Below are 14942 nucleotides of genomic sequence, written 5' to 3'. Positions count from 1 at the left end.
TGTTATCACACATTCATACACAGATGAAAGCTTTTTTAAAAAAATACATTAATGTCATTGCAAAGTATTAATTTCTTTTTACTTTCTGTAGTAGCTGTGATAGTGGTAGTCACTCAGTCGTGTCTGACTCTTTGTTACCCCATGGGCTATAAACTGCCAGGCTCCTCTGTCCATGGGATTTTCCAGGCTCCCTTTTCCAGAGGATCTTCTGGACCTAGGGACTGCACCTAGGTCCAGGTCTCCTACATTGCAGGTAGATTCTTTACTGTCTGAGCTACTTACTTTCTGTACTATATTTTTTTTTTTACTATTATGATTATACATATAAAACTTGATAAATGAAGAAATTCACTCTGTATTTGGTCACTATTTTTATTGCTCATTTTATATAATCATTAATAAAATAATTTTGTTACATAGATGAGGGGCCTACCAAGAATGATGCATTCTGATGTCAAAAACACCAGATGTACCACTGCATAGCAGGTAGATTGGTAGAAAAAATTTACCCATGTTTCTGCTTCTATTTTCCTAGCTTTTCAAATTCTTATAAAGCAGGTATGGCCACTCCAAGTTCTTTAAAGGTGTACTAATTTGAATAGGACAATCTTTGCCAGGTTTAGTGTTGGGAATATGAATGTTACTTAATTTTAATAGGAGGTGACAAGGGATACATTATCCACTATGCACAAAATGGCCATAAATTAAGAGATCCTAAGTAATCTACAATTGCTTTTTAGCTTATCTCAGTTTGCATTCCCTGAATCCTAAATTATACATCATTATGTAGTGATTCCCTCAAGACCTAGGGAAAGTACAACTCAGTTCCTGACAACCCTCTTGCAAACTGACTGCCCAGCTATTAGGAAAGACAGAAACAACACAGAGAATAAGGGGCAAACCTCAACCAATTCAGCAGATGTGTTCCTCAAAGGCTCCATGCAAGCTTAGTCTTTGCTACTCAAATTCTATGTGAAGTGCAGGAAAATGCTTACAATTTAATGTAGCAGTAATTACTGTACTATTATAATATTATAAAGTGAATATTGGCTCCGGTTAATTAGCTAGACCTGTATAGCATATGCCATCAAAATTTTTTCTTTTGCCTGTTTCTTGTGAGGGAATGGGACAGAGACCAACCTGAAAAATCTTAGGGAATATAGGGTTGGAGGAGAGTACTCTTAAAACACTCTTCAGTTTGACCTGAAAAAAAGAAAACAAATGAAAACAAACCAAACTCAGGCACTTATAAAAACATTTCAAGGAAAGATCTTTGCTTCTTTGAAACACTTTCAACCTGAGGAGCAGAAATTTAAGAAATGAACTACAGGGAAGTAGTTACAATTAAGAACAAAAGAAAATTAGTATTAGGGTGTTTTCAACTAAAAGTCCCAGGAAAGTAATTGAGTAGCTCCATAAACATAAGGACATTGATCATTTATGTAACAAACCCTTTGGAGGAAGGTGATTCCAGAATTAGTGCAGTAGTGTTGTGACTATCAACAAACTAAAATTCAGTTTTCTACTCATTGGATTTTTTTTACCTTCCCAAGATGGCACTTCACACAATGCCAAAGACATTCAAGGCAAGAAGGTGGGGGAAGTGTTGACGTCTAAGAGCTCTTCCTTCATATGTGCCTTCCTACTAGAAACTGCAATATTTCCCAGAAACTTCTTAATAGATTTCTCATTTTTCTTTCTCCAGAATTAGTTACTTGGATATGCTTAAATGTAAGAAACTTAGAAAATAAGTATCCAACAAAAGGTAAGAGAATTAAAACCACATCCCCTAAAAAAGCCAAAGACTGTTAGAAAATAATTTGGGGGAAAAAATAAAGAATGACCATTGGGTGGTAAGCTACCTTTGATTCAAAACTCTCTCTGATGGATCCATTAAGATAAAACTGTCACCTTCAAACTATAATGTTAGATCTTATTTTTTAATATTAATATAACAGTAAGAAAAATTCCATCTGAACAAGCTCTTTCCAGCGGGTTTCATAGAACAATCATCCTGCAAGAGGACCTAGAAAAAATTAATCAGAGGATTTTTAATGCAAATTACCATATTAAAGCCTTTGGTAATCCTATAGTATTAACAAAAGTTTTAATCCAATGTTTCCCAAATGTATTTATTTATTTATAATTTGTTTATGGGATCTATTGCTATATGGAACCCCTATGGAACCCACTCTGGGGTACATTCCTCTTACCATTAACACAAACTGTAGAATGGTTTTTGGTTGGATACTGGTATTTCCCTAGGATCAGTACTGTTCAGTCACTCAGTCGTGTCTGACCCTTTGCAACCTCATGAACCGCAGCACGCCAGGCCTCCCTGTCCATCACTAACTCCCAGATTCACCCAAACCCATGTCCATGAGTTGCTGATGCTATCCAACCATCTCATCCTCTGTCGTCCCCTTCTCCTCCTGCCCTCAATCTTTCCCAGCATCTGGGTCTTTTCCAATGAGTCAGCTCTTCACATCAGGTGGCCAAAGTATTTGTTTCAGCTTCAGCATCAGTCCTTCCAATGAACACCCAGGACTGATCTCCTTTAGGATGGACTGGTTGGATCTCCTTTTGGATGGACTGGTTGGATCTCCTTGCAGTCCAAGGGACTCTCAAGAGTCTTCTCCAACACCACAGTTCAAAAGCATCAATTTTTCGGTGCTCAGCCTTCTTCACAGCCCAACTCTCACATCCATACATGACCACTGTAAAAACCATAGCCTTGACTAGATGGACCCTTGTTGGCAAAGTAATGTCTCTGCTTTTGAATATGCTGTCTAGGTTGGTCATAACTTTCCTTCCAAGGAATAAGCTTCTTTTAATTTCATGGCTGCAATCACCATCTGCAATGATTTTGGAGACCCCAAAAATAGAGAATCTCAAATTATTGATATCTTTACTTCCTGCTCACTGTGATGTCCCAAATATTTGAAATACTGTCTTTTTCTTTTTCTTTGAACAACATATAAATCAGGAATGAGTCAGACATCACATAACTCTCATTCAACAAAGAAGTAACAGAAACATGAGTGCAATCACACAAAGGCAAAGCAGAATGTCAAGGTACTGACCTCAAGAATTATAATATGGAACACGTAAGTACTATTTAATAAAGAATAAGTATTATTTGCCAAGACTTAGATGAATTACATAAGTGGAGACAGCCAATCCCCCTGTTAATTTCAGTGAATGTTTTCATACACTTTATTTCAGATGCTTTTATTCTATTCTATGGCACCCTTAGCCACCACACCATTGTGGTCTCCAGGAGCCCACTAGAGTTGTCAGACTGACTGGTAAAATCATAGACACTCAGAAAATTTCTTTTCTTCAGATTTGTCTGAGATGTTGGTGAGGGGCAGACAGGCGGATTAAGGGGACAAAGGGGAGATTCAGTACAATCAGGATGCTGCAAGTCCACCAGAGAGAAGGCTTACCTGGCAGTGACAGCCCAGGTTTGGAACATGCCTTAGGCTGGGAATTACTAGAAAGTTAAATTCGAACACCAGTCAAATATAAATGTCAAAAGTTTTGCCACACTGAAAAGTGATCATTTGTTTTCACTGTGCTACGTTCACAGGACAAAATGTCAAAGAGTTCCTCTTGCTTTCGATTCTGGAAAAAGACAGGTTCAAATTATTGCCAATTATGTTCTGGAAATCATAAATAGCTCCTGATAAAAGATAACCCCTTTTCTTCTTGAAGGCAATTGGAGAGAATCCAGGATCAGACCATATTTTAAGTCATAGCTGTACTGTCCACTTTCATCTGTTTGTAGTTTCTAGTGATGCTAATTTTCATGCCTGTGATTAAAAATAGCTGTAGGCAGGATTTTAAAAGTTTCCAGAGAAATGCCATCAGGGCTTTGGTACTGCCATTGCTAATTTATTGACCTAGCAGTGAACTCTTTGAAAACATTATCCCTTTTCATCTCCCAGCATCACCTCACTTCATCTTCACAAACCTCTACTATCAATGCATCTAGAAATTAGCCTTCCAAATGAAGTGCTCCAAATTCATTTATTTAATGACAACATTTTGGATAAAATATATATTCTTAAGGTCATATTATAGACTCTTTAATGCTTAGTTTCACAGTTTTCCTGAGCAATTTTTTTTACTGTTCACACTCATACTAACTATATAAAAGGACTTAGGTTCATACACTCCAGAAGAAATCCCTCATGGCTCTAGATTTTCATAGCCTTTTGTATATTCGTTTCTTATGGTATTTATAGTTTATCCCACTGTAGAGTTTTTTTATGTTATCCTCTTATCTTCTCTTTTCTGTCAGAGAAAATGCACCCTCTTTGAAAATATATTGGGAATTGTTTATCTGCTTAGCTTTTACCATATCTAGAGCAGAGCCTGACAAGGAGAACTAATCTTTCTATTCCAGGTCAATCAGAATCCCCAAATACAAAGATTTAATAGCCAATATCAGGTCGGTGATCAATTATCATTTAAACAACTTCAAGCCATATAAATTTAATACAGTTTTAAATGCAAACCATTAAAATGTAAACCCTACTGGCAGCCTAAGGTTTGGGTTTTTGCATGCTTACTGTGAGACCTTAATTGAGTGCTTTAACCAAACCATGTCTCAGAATCTTGTTTTGCAAAATGAGGCTCTGCATAGTATATGATAAATTAGTTCGGGTATAAATTAAATAATGTGACGCAGCTGAAACTTTCCAAAACTTTAGAATACAGATTTAAAGTTGCTTATTTTTTCTTCAGTTAAAAACAAAAGGCCCAAAAGAGGGACTCTAACCCTCTTCCTCCCTCCTCTCTACTTCTCCTTCCATCTTTCTTCTCCCTTACACACACGCACCCACACACCCATCCCTGTGTGTCTCTGAAAATAAGGACAGGCCAGGTTATACTACAATGAAGACTCGCAAATTGAGGTGGCTCAAAAGACTTAGTTCTCACTCACATTTCCTGTCCACCAGCTGGGGCTCTAGCCAACATTATTCTCAGTGTCAGGGTAGACTTCCTCTGGGTAGCCTCCAAAGTTAAACAAGGAACAAGCAATCCTACACTTCAGTTTGAGTGGAGAAAGGAAGACCTGCTGGAACCTTGTCTGCCCCTCTAAATAAGGAGCTTTGATATGGAGGAAGCTGTTTCTTCCCTGACTCTTATTCTTAGCCAACGCAAATCCCTGTTTGAAAAATGAAAGATAAACAGAACAAAGTGACCTACTCCTAACTGCCTGTAGCTTGTCTGCCTGGCTCTGTAAAGGATCCTCATGCTATTGCTGGATGATTCAAAAGGGACCACAGTTACCATGCACCACGATGTTACAGAGTTCTGTTCCCCTACTAACCCAGGACTGGGTAAACAACCAAAGGCTAATGGGCAGGGAAAGGGTTACAATGCCTACTTGTAGAAAAAGAAAAAAAAATAATAAACTTTCCATGTTTTTCAACTTTACAATATTAAGGAATGAGGCTCAAGTTAACAAGTTTCTCTCAGATCCCTCTGTCTTTATCTTTTTATCTTTATGATGTTTCAAGAACCTAAATTTCCTCTTTTTCCCAACATATCACTGTTATGCATAGCAAGCAGCTATAATCGATTGTTCTCTAATCATAAAATTATGAGTGCAGATTGTTTTAAAGTTCATGCCAAAATCTACCATGAACTAAGCTGAGGTATTTGACTTCTTAAGCAACATAGGGAGGGAGTGGAGTGGGGAAGAAAAAAAGCACAAGAGGGAGGGAAGAAGAGAAAAGGAAAGGGGAGACGATAGCAAATAAGATATTGGAAAGTTCCTAGAAGTCATCATGGGATGAGTTCTTAAGAAATACACACACACACTCAGTTTCCCTTGCCTCCTAAGACTGTTGAACTGCAAGACAAAGATGAAGATTCAGGAAGAGAAACACTGTATGTAGCTATAGCTATAACAATATCAATATCCATCATACATATATATATACACAGACAAACACAGTGCCTTTTGAAATATATACTGGTGCTAGTTTTTCAAAAATTAGAGAAAAGTTCCCAATCCAGTTAATGAATCTGATGTGATTCAAAAGAAATAATGATTGCTTTGAACAATATTGGTGACAAGACAGTTACTCTGTTGGATGGTTCACATTTGAGTAAAATCAAATTATAGCAGCCATAAAAACTGTTTTTAAGGTTTACTCTTAAGTTTTCTTCTAACCATGTCTGGTACAACACTTTTTCAGCAACTTCAAAATGCAACAAGCTTTTCATCCCACTAAGATAATTTTAAAACTAAGCTAAACCATCATGCCATGGGGGAGGGAAGAAAACTATTCTAAATATTGATACTTGAAGAAAGAATTCAGCAAGAGGTATCCAAAATAAAGTTCAATAAAACTATGCACACCTTTTGATCCACATTTCATCCTAAGAAAAATATTAGGCAAGAGTCAATGTTGCAGCATTAAATTTCTCATTACTGCTTTATGTAAAATAGTAAATTACAGACCCTACATACCCAAGGCTGCAATATTAGTTTTGGCATGACAAATTCATGAAATAAATTTAAAACCACATAAAATATGCTTTAGTGATTCCACAAAACAACCATGATATTTTGGTAAGTGGGGATAGAGTAGGAAGAAGACACAAAATACTTTTGGCGTATGATGCCATTTTTTGTTTAAAACTATTCAACTAGGCACAATAACACAGCTTATGACCTCATGAACTTTTGTAAGTTGAACCTAATTAATTTAACTGGGAAATAGGTTTGTACTCAAGTAGGGGAGGCTGAAGAGTGATCTGAGGACTAAAATCTATAGTGTTCGTGAAGCAGAATCCTTATCAAAATGAAAAGGAACTATAAAGGAACTGACAAGCAAGAGTGGGAAACAAATGTAAGCTGAGGGATGGGAGAAAATGAAAGCATTTCCCAGTGAAAAATCACTAGGAGAACCAGGAATCTAGGCAACCCAAGGGTGAATAATGGCAGGTTCCACCAAGAGGGGGAGTCCACTCATGACAGAACCTGGATTGGGTGGCCTTTTCTCTCTTTCAGCACTATTTGCTGTTGGAGAAAACAAAGAAACAAAACAAACACACACAAAAATGAGACACTGGTGTTGCCTTAAGGGTGTTTTAAAACCATGGGTGGAGGTGTTAAATGAGGCTGGGAGTGTGACAGAAATATTTATTTGAAACAAAGATTAAATACAAGTATATGGGGTGATGTCTATATTTTAAATGTGCATGATTTTTTTTTCAATCTTAAACATCAAATGGGATGGAATTTTGTCCCATTTGAATCTAATGGGCTATATGAAGCAAAGCATTATCATGCCCATACTAGTAATGAGAATTATCACTTGCTGTGTTACCCTCAATGATAAAAAACCAATGGTAATCTCTCACAGCACAGGGAGAAAGCCTTTCCTGTAAGCTGGCCTTTATGGAGGTCACATAATTTGGAAGAGGTCAGATTGGTTGAACTAGAATGTGAATTCCAGGAGGGTATAGACTGTTAATCGTTTCATGCATTAATGAATCTCCAGCACTGAAACAATGAATACTCAACAAATTCCAAATGAAGGAATAAGTGAAAGACACAATTCCTGGATGAAATGCAGCTGACTGTGGCTATCCGGCAGATGAGGACTTCTGCAGAGCAGGGCCCAGCCTAGCCAGCACTCTGTGGCCAGCAGGGAATGGCCCTCTGTAGGACTTCAGGCCACACAGTTTGGTCTCCTCCCACTGGGGTGAGGATTGGTGGAATTCATCTTTTTCCACCAGCAAATATTTATTGAACACCCACTGTGGAACAGATGCTGGCCTGAGTGCTTGCCAAGGTCCTGAGAAACTATGAGAGTGTTCAGGCCCTTTCACAGTTTGTCAGGACCCTGACAAGTGCTTGGTCACCCCTGACAGCCCCCTGTCCACTCAGGCCTCCGGCCAGGAGAGGCTGAGGGACTAAGGCCACCCCGTCAGACCCTCAAGAGTACATCAGGGTTCCTTGTCCTGGTGAGTTGGCACATCATCCTTGCCTTTCTCTCCCCCTGCACACAGGGGCCTTGAGATAGGGTCAGTCTCGGCCAGGAAGTAGAGATGGAATCTTAGTTCCTTCCCCACAGAGGCCAGAAGCAGCAGCAATGGAACATGAGCAGTGAGGAGCAATGTCACAGTTCCAAACCTCTCTTCAGGAACAGAGACCTGAGAGGGGAAAAGGCTTGCTCTCTGGTAAACAATGGCTCCTACCCATATCCTAGTAATGCACTCCCCATCCTCTCCCCCATGAAGAACAAGTGATGGAACCGTGCTGGAAGCACAGACACTTTCAGACGCAGCTCCCTACCTCCCCAGGAGCAGAGGACTCCTGACTGCAAATGCTTGCTGGGGTCTGGAAGCAGCAGCTCCTAGCCCAGTTCTCCAAGACATAATGGACCCCTTGCTGCTCCCTCAGAGCTGGAGAAGCGTTAAGCACAAAGAAAATGGAATCTTTAAAAAGCTTTCCTGTCAACTGCTATTTTATCATTTATTTCTAATCACAGTTTAACCACTCCACCCCAATGGCTGCAATCAAAGCAGATAAAATGCCTGCTCCTGTCATCAGGAAAGATGGGCTGTGGGTGGGAGGCACACATGGGAGCCACATGGCTACACCTTAGTTCTCCCCTTGCTCAGCTGCAGGAAAGTTTAGGTACCGGCTGTGGGACTTTAAGGAAAAGCTAGTGCTTTCATAGCTAAGTTGGGACATGAGCACAAAGAGTCACAGGAGGAAAGGAAGTGTGCTTCTGACTTTGCGGGGGGCAGGGAGGTGATGAAGACAGGGAGCAGTTTTTCCCATTTAGTATGAAATCTTACTCATTATTGCTGAAGTCAAACAATAAAAAATCATCTTCTTAGGATTGCATATAGCTTTTAAATCTCCCCCCACAAAAAATATCCATAGTAATGATTTCATATCATTCTCACCACAATCCAAAGAGCTGGAAAAACATTCATTATTTTCCTTGAAAAGGCAGTACACATGGAGACACACTGTCACATGCCGGAGGTCACGCCTCAGAGAGATAGTGGCAAAGCTGGAATTAGCACGTGCTTCTCTTGCTTCCCAGATCTGTGTGTGCTTCCTAGGTTAGAGGTGACAAAGGACAGCCCTGTGGCAGATCTGGCCCCTAACCTGTATTTGTAAATAAAGCTTTATTGGAACACAGCCACATCCAGATGATAGCTGCTTCCAGGCTACAACAGCAGAGTTGAATAATTGTGACAGACTATCTGGCCCACAGAACCTAAAATATTTATTAACTAGCACTTTACAAAATGTTTGCTTCCTCCTGTGCACCCATCCACTCCCTTTAGGGTCACTAGATGTCCCTTTTAATCCGGAGGTCCACTGCTAATAATGCCTCAAGGAGAGACTGAGAGAGAACAATTTGCTGTTACAATTTAAAACATCTGTCGTGACCCCAGATGGCCTTTGTGAAGTGACTCATTTGCAAACCCATTTGTCTTCAAGGTTCTTTTTTAGCCTCAGCTCATGAATTGAGCCATGTACTCACTATAACCAAGGACAGTTTGTATTATGAACTTGCATTCCATTTCTTCAATAAAAAATTAGGACCCTAAAAGTATACTGAGTGCTGAAGAATCGATGCTTTTGAACTGCGGTGTTGGAGAAGACTCTTGAGGGTCCCTTGGACTGCAAGGAGATCCAACCAGTCTATCCTAAAGGAGATCCTGAATATTCATTGCAAGGACTGATGTTGAAGCTGAAACTCCAATACTTTGGCCACCTGATACGAAGAGCTGACTCATCTGAAAAGACCCTGATGCTGGGAAAGATTGAGGGCAGAAGGAGAAGGGGACGGCAGAGGATGAGATGGTTGGATGGCATCATCAACTCAATGGTCATGAGTTTGGGTGAACTCTGAGAGTTGGTGATGGACAGGGAGGCCTGGCGTGCTGCAGTTCATGGGGTTGCAAAGAGTCAGACACTACTGAGTGACTGAACTGAACTGAAAAGTATACTTTTTATATGAAGTACATGACCTGTTATTTCCCATCTCTGAATCTAGCATTCTTCCACACTCATCCCACACAACCATCTTCCCAGCCTGCGTCTTAGTTTAGTCCATTCCCTCACTCACCATTCATTCCCCTTTCCTTGTTGCTGGTCTCTCACTCGGACAATTATATTTTCTCTTTCTTGCAAGTTTTGTGAGACTTCCTGGTCCAGTTATATAAAGGGACACATGCATCATTTTATCGCAGACTCAGATACTTTCTCTCTAGGAGCCCCAGTTGCACCCTCATAGGGTGGGGGTGGGATAGGGTGGGGCTAAGGCGGGGAGAGGGAGGAGGGAATCAAGGGAAGCCAGAGGAGAAAGCAGAAAGAGGAGAAAAAAAACAGAGAGAAGGGGTGAGGTCTTTGTTGTTTTTTTTTTTCCTGAATTATATTCTGTAATGCTTCCATCCATTTTCCCTCCAGACTGCTAGCTTTATGAAAGAGGAGATCATACTTGCTTTGTTTAACATCAGGCACTCAGTAAATGCATGTTAAAAAATAAAGTCAAACAGATTCAAGCCTTGCCCAGGATTGAGACAGATGAATTTTGCCTCGAATACATATTTCACAGCAATTGTGACCATGGTACTAGGAATTACTACTTTCCTTCTCAAAAAGAAGCTCAGACTGGAATTTAAAGCCAGAGTCCTGGTTCCAGGCAGTCTCAGCAGAGGAAAGACCCTGGGCACAGAAGGAATAAAGAAACTCAAAAAACACCACAATTTTCAGCCTATCTTTATGCAACTGATATTCCATTTCAAGTAAATCATTTACATGCACTAGCCTTTCAAGAAACCTAAAGTCTAGATACAAATTCCATTCTTCTAAATTTGAATTTAACACCCTTCCTTTGCATTTCTTTCAGAGGATTTATTTTTATTTTTTTTTAATTTTTATTTTTACTTTATTTTACTTTATAATACTGTATTGGTTTTGCCATACATTGACATGAATCCATCACAGGTGTACATGAGTTCCCAAACATGAACCCCCTCCACCTCCCACCCCATATCATCTCTCTGGATCATCCCCATGCACCAGCCCCAAGCATCCTGTATCCTGCGTCGGACATAGACTGGCGATTCATTTCTTACATGATAGTATACATGTTTCAATGCCATTCTCCCAAATCATCCCACCCTCTCCCTCTCCCTCAGAGTCCAAAAGTCCGCTCTACACATCTGTGTCTCTTTTGCTGTCTCACATACAGGGTCATCATTACCATCTTTCTAAATTCCATGTATATGTGTTAGTATACTGTATTGGTGTTTTCCTTTCTGGCTTACTTCACTCTGTATAATCGGCTCCAGTTTCATCCATCTCATTAGAACTGATTCAAATGTATTCTTTTTAATGTCTGAGTAATACTCCATTGTGTATATATACCACAGCTTTCTTATCCATTCATCTGCTGATGGACATCTAGGTTGTTTCCACATCCCGGCTATTATAAACAGTGCTGCGATGAACATTGGGGTACATGTGTCTCTTTCAATTCTGGTTTCCTCGGTGTGTATGCCCAGCAGTGGGATTGATGGGTCATAAGGCAGTTCTATTTGCAATTTTTTAAGGAATCTCCACACTCTTCTCCATAGTGGCTGTACTAGTTTGCATTCCCACCAACAGTGCAAGAGGGTTCCCTTTTCTCCACACCCTCTCCAGCATTTATTCCTTGCAGACTTTTGGATCGCAGCCATTCTGACTGGCATGAAGTGGTACCTCATTGTGGTCTTGATTTGCATTTCTCTAATAATGAGTGATGTTGAGCATCTTTTCATGTGTTTGTTCGCCATCCATATGTCTTCTTTGGAGAAATGTCTGTTTAGTTCTTTGGCCCATTTTTTGATTGGGTTGTTTATTTTTCTGGAATTGAGCTGCATAAGTTGCTTGTATATTTTTGATTTAGTTGTTTGTCAGTTGCTTCATTTGCTATTATTTTCTCCCATTCAGAAGGCTTTTTCACCTTGCTTATAGGTTCCTTTGTTGTGCAGAAGCTTTTAATTTTAATTAGATCCCATTTGTTTATTTTTGCTTTTATTTCCAGTATTCTGGGAGGTGGATCATAGAGGATCCTGCTGTGATTTATGTCAGAGAGTGTTTTGCCTATGTTCTCCTCTAGGAGTTTTATAGTTTCTGGTCTTACGTTTAGATCTTTAATCCATTTTGAGTTCATTTTTGTGTGTGGTGTTAGAAAGTGATCTAGTTTCATTCCTTTACAAGTGGTTGACCATTTTTCCCAACACCACTTGTTAAAGAGATTGTCTTTACTCCATTGTATATTCTTGCCTCCTTTGTCAAAGATAAGGTGTCCATATGTGTGTGTATTTATCTCTGGGCTTTCTATTTTGTTCCACTGATCTATATTCCAGCAAACATTTTAAATAAGGTCACATCAGGTCACATTTGCATGCAGTGTCAAGTTTGGTAAGGAGGAACAGTTAAATTCAGTATTTTCTCTTACCTTATATCTAGGAGCACAGTGAAGAAGCTAGTATTTCTTTGTACCACATTTTACTTCCTTGGGATCTTCCATGAGATGTCTCTGCCATAAGCAGGCAACCAAACATCAAATCCATGAGGCAGTAAATCTGGTGATGCTATCACTCAAGTCAAATAGTCAATTGAGCTATTAGAAAAGTCTGAGCACCCAGGTGCGGTGGTCATGAGCTTAAATGAGCACAAGTCATCAGAGAGTGCTGGCCTGCTGTAAAGTAACCTGCAGTTGGGTCCTGAGTAGGCACACCTGCACTGGGTCATTACCTGCCTCTTCTGGGATCAACTCTGCTGCCGCCGCTGCTGCTGCTAAGTCACTTCAGTTGTGTTCAACTCTGTGCGACCTCATAGACAGCAGCCCACCAGGCTCCCCCATCCCTGGGATTCTCCAGGCAAGAACACTGGAGTGGGTTGCCATTTCCTTCTCCAATGCATGAAAGTGAAAATTGAAAGTGAAGTCGCTCAATCCTGTCCGACTCCTAGCGACGCCATGGACTGCAGCCTACCAGGATTCTTCGTACATGGGATTTGCCAGGCAAGAGTACTGGAGTTGGAGAAGGCAATGGCACCCCACTCCAGTGCTCTTGCCTGGAGAGTCCCACGGACGGAAGAGCCTGGTAGGCTGCAGTCCATGGGGTCGCCAAGAGTCGGACACGACTGAGGGACTTCACTTTCACTTTTCACTTTCATGCATTGGAGAAGGAAATGGCAGCCCACTCCAGTGTTCTTGCTTGGAGAATCCCAGGGACGGGGGAGCCTGGTGGGCTGCTGTCTATGGGGTCACACAGAGTCGGACACGACTGAAGTGACTTAGCAGCAGCAGCAGTACTGGAATGGGTTGCCATTGCCTTCTCCCAGGATCAACTCTAAGCTCACACAATTTACCATGATTCCTAATGATCAAAACTAGCTTCCAGTCAAGGTGAACAGGGTCAATAAGTGTATTGTCCTACAATTTGAGGAGCATTTCTCCTGTCAATCAGAGGCTGTTGGTCAGACAGTTGCATTAGGACTCAGTGTACATATGTTCACATGGGAGAAAAGATAAATATGCCAGATGCTGTTAAACTGAACCTAACCTAAATATCCATCAATAGGTTGTAGAATAGTATCTCATGCACACTCAACAGTAATTTTTTTTAAAAAAGGAGGCATAGTCACATCAATAGTTTCCAAGCCTGGCTACCCATTAGATTCATCTGGAGACTTTTAACCCTCCCCAATTAATTGAATCAGAATCTTACCAGGTGTGGGTGTAGATATTGCTTTTAAAGCTCCTAAAAAGTGCTTATAATGTGCCTCCTAGGTTGAGAAACTTGAGACTCAGATATAGAGAACAGATTTGTGGACACAGCGGGGGAAGAAAACGTATGGAGAAAGTAGCATCGACATGTATACGTTACCATGTGTAAAATAGATACTTGGTGAGAAGTTGCTGTGTAACACTGGGAGTTCAGCCTGGCACTCTGATGACCTAGAGCAGTGGGGTAGGGGAAGGTGATATATGTATAATTATGGCTGATTTGCATTGTTGTACAGCAGAAGCCAGGCTTCCCTGGTAGCTCGGATGGTAAAGCAACTGCCTATAAGGCAGGAGAACTGGGTTCCGTCTCTGGGTGGGGAAGATCCCCTGGAGAAGGGCCTGGCAACCCACTCCAGTATTCTTGCCTGGAGAATTCCATGGAAAGGAGCTTAGTGGGCTACAGTCCATGGGGTCGCAAAGGGTCAGACATGACTGAGCAACTCACACAGCAGAAGCCAACACAACACTGTAAAGCAATTTTCCTCCAATTAAAAATAAATTTTAAAAAATGAAGGGAATTTATCTTTTAAAAAAATCCTATATATTCAAAAAAGTGAGTTACTTTTGAACAAAACACATATGTTAAGAACAATATGAACAGTATGATCCAATTTTGTTATAAAATTCAACTAACTTATTTGTAAGTTTATTTTTAATGAGCAAATAAAAAATTGAAATATAACAACATGTTTCAAAGATGGGTTCTTGCGTGTACTAGTTCATTATATTACCTTATAATAATTTATATATGATAGTATTATCTCATTTTTTAAAGAATGTAATGTAAATCTGTTAGAAACACATTAAACTTAACCTGGATACTATTTGGAAGGGAAATAAAGTTTTACTTTTTACATATCAGTTTACTCCTTTTTATAATTTTAAATGTAATAAAACATTTATTTCGGTTCCCCCTTTCCCATCTCTCAAGTAAAGTACATATAAGACCTGAAAATCAATGAGCACCTATATTCCCTAGGCAAAAGAGAGATAATGGATTCTCCTCCATCTTTATTGGCTGCCAGACTTTGATGCTGGGAGGGATTGGGGGCAGGAGGAGAAGGGGACAACAGAGGATGAGATGGCTAGGTGGCATCACTGACTCGA

Source organism: Capra hircus, chromosome 26 (assembly GCF_001704415.2).
Source record: "Capra hircus breed San Clemente chromosome 26, ASM170441v1, whole genome shotgun sequence".
NCBI classification, from domain to species: domain Eukaryota; kingdom Metazoa; phylum Chordata; class Mammalia; order Artiodactyla; family Bovidae; genus Capra; species Capra hircus.
Note: the sequence above shows the minus strand (reverse complement) of the source record.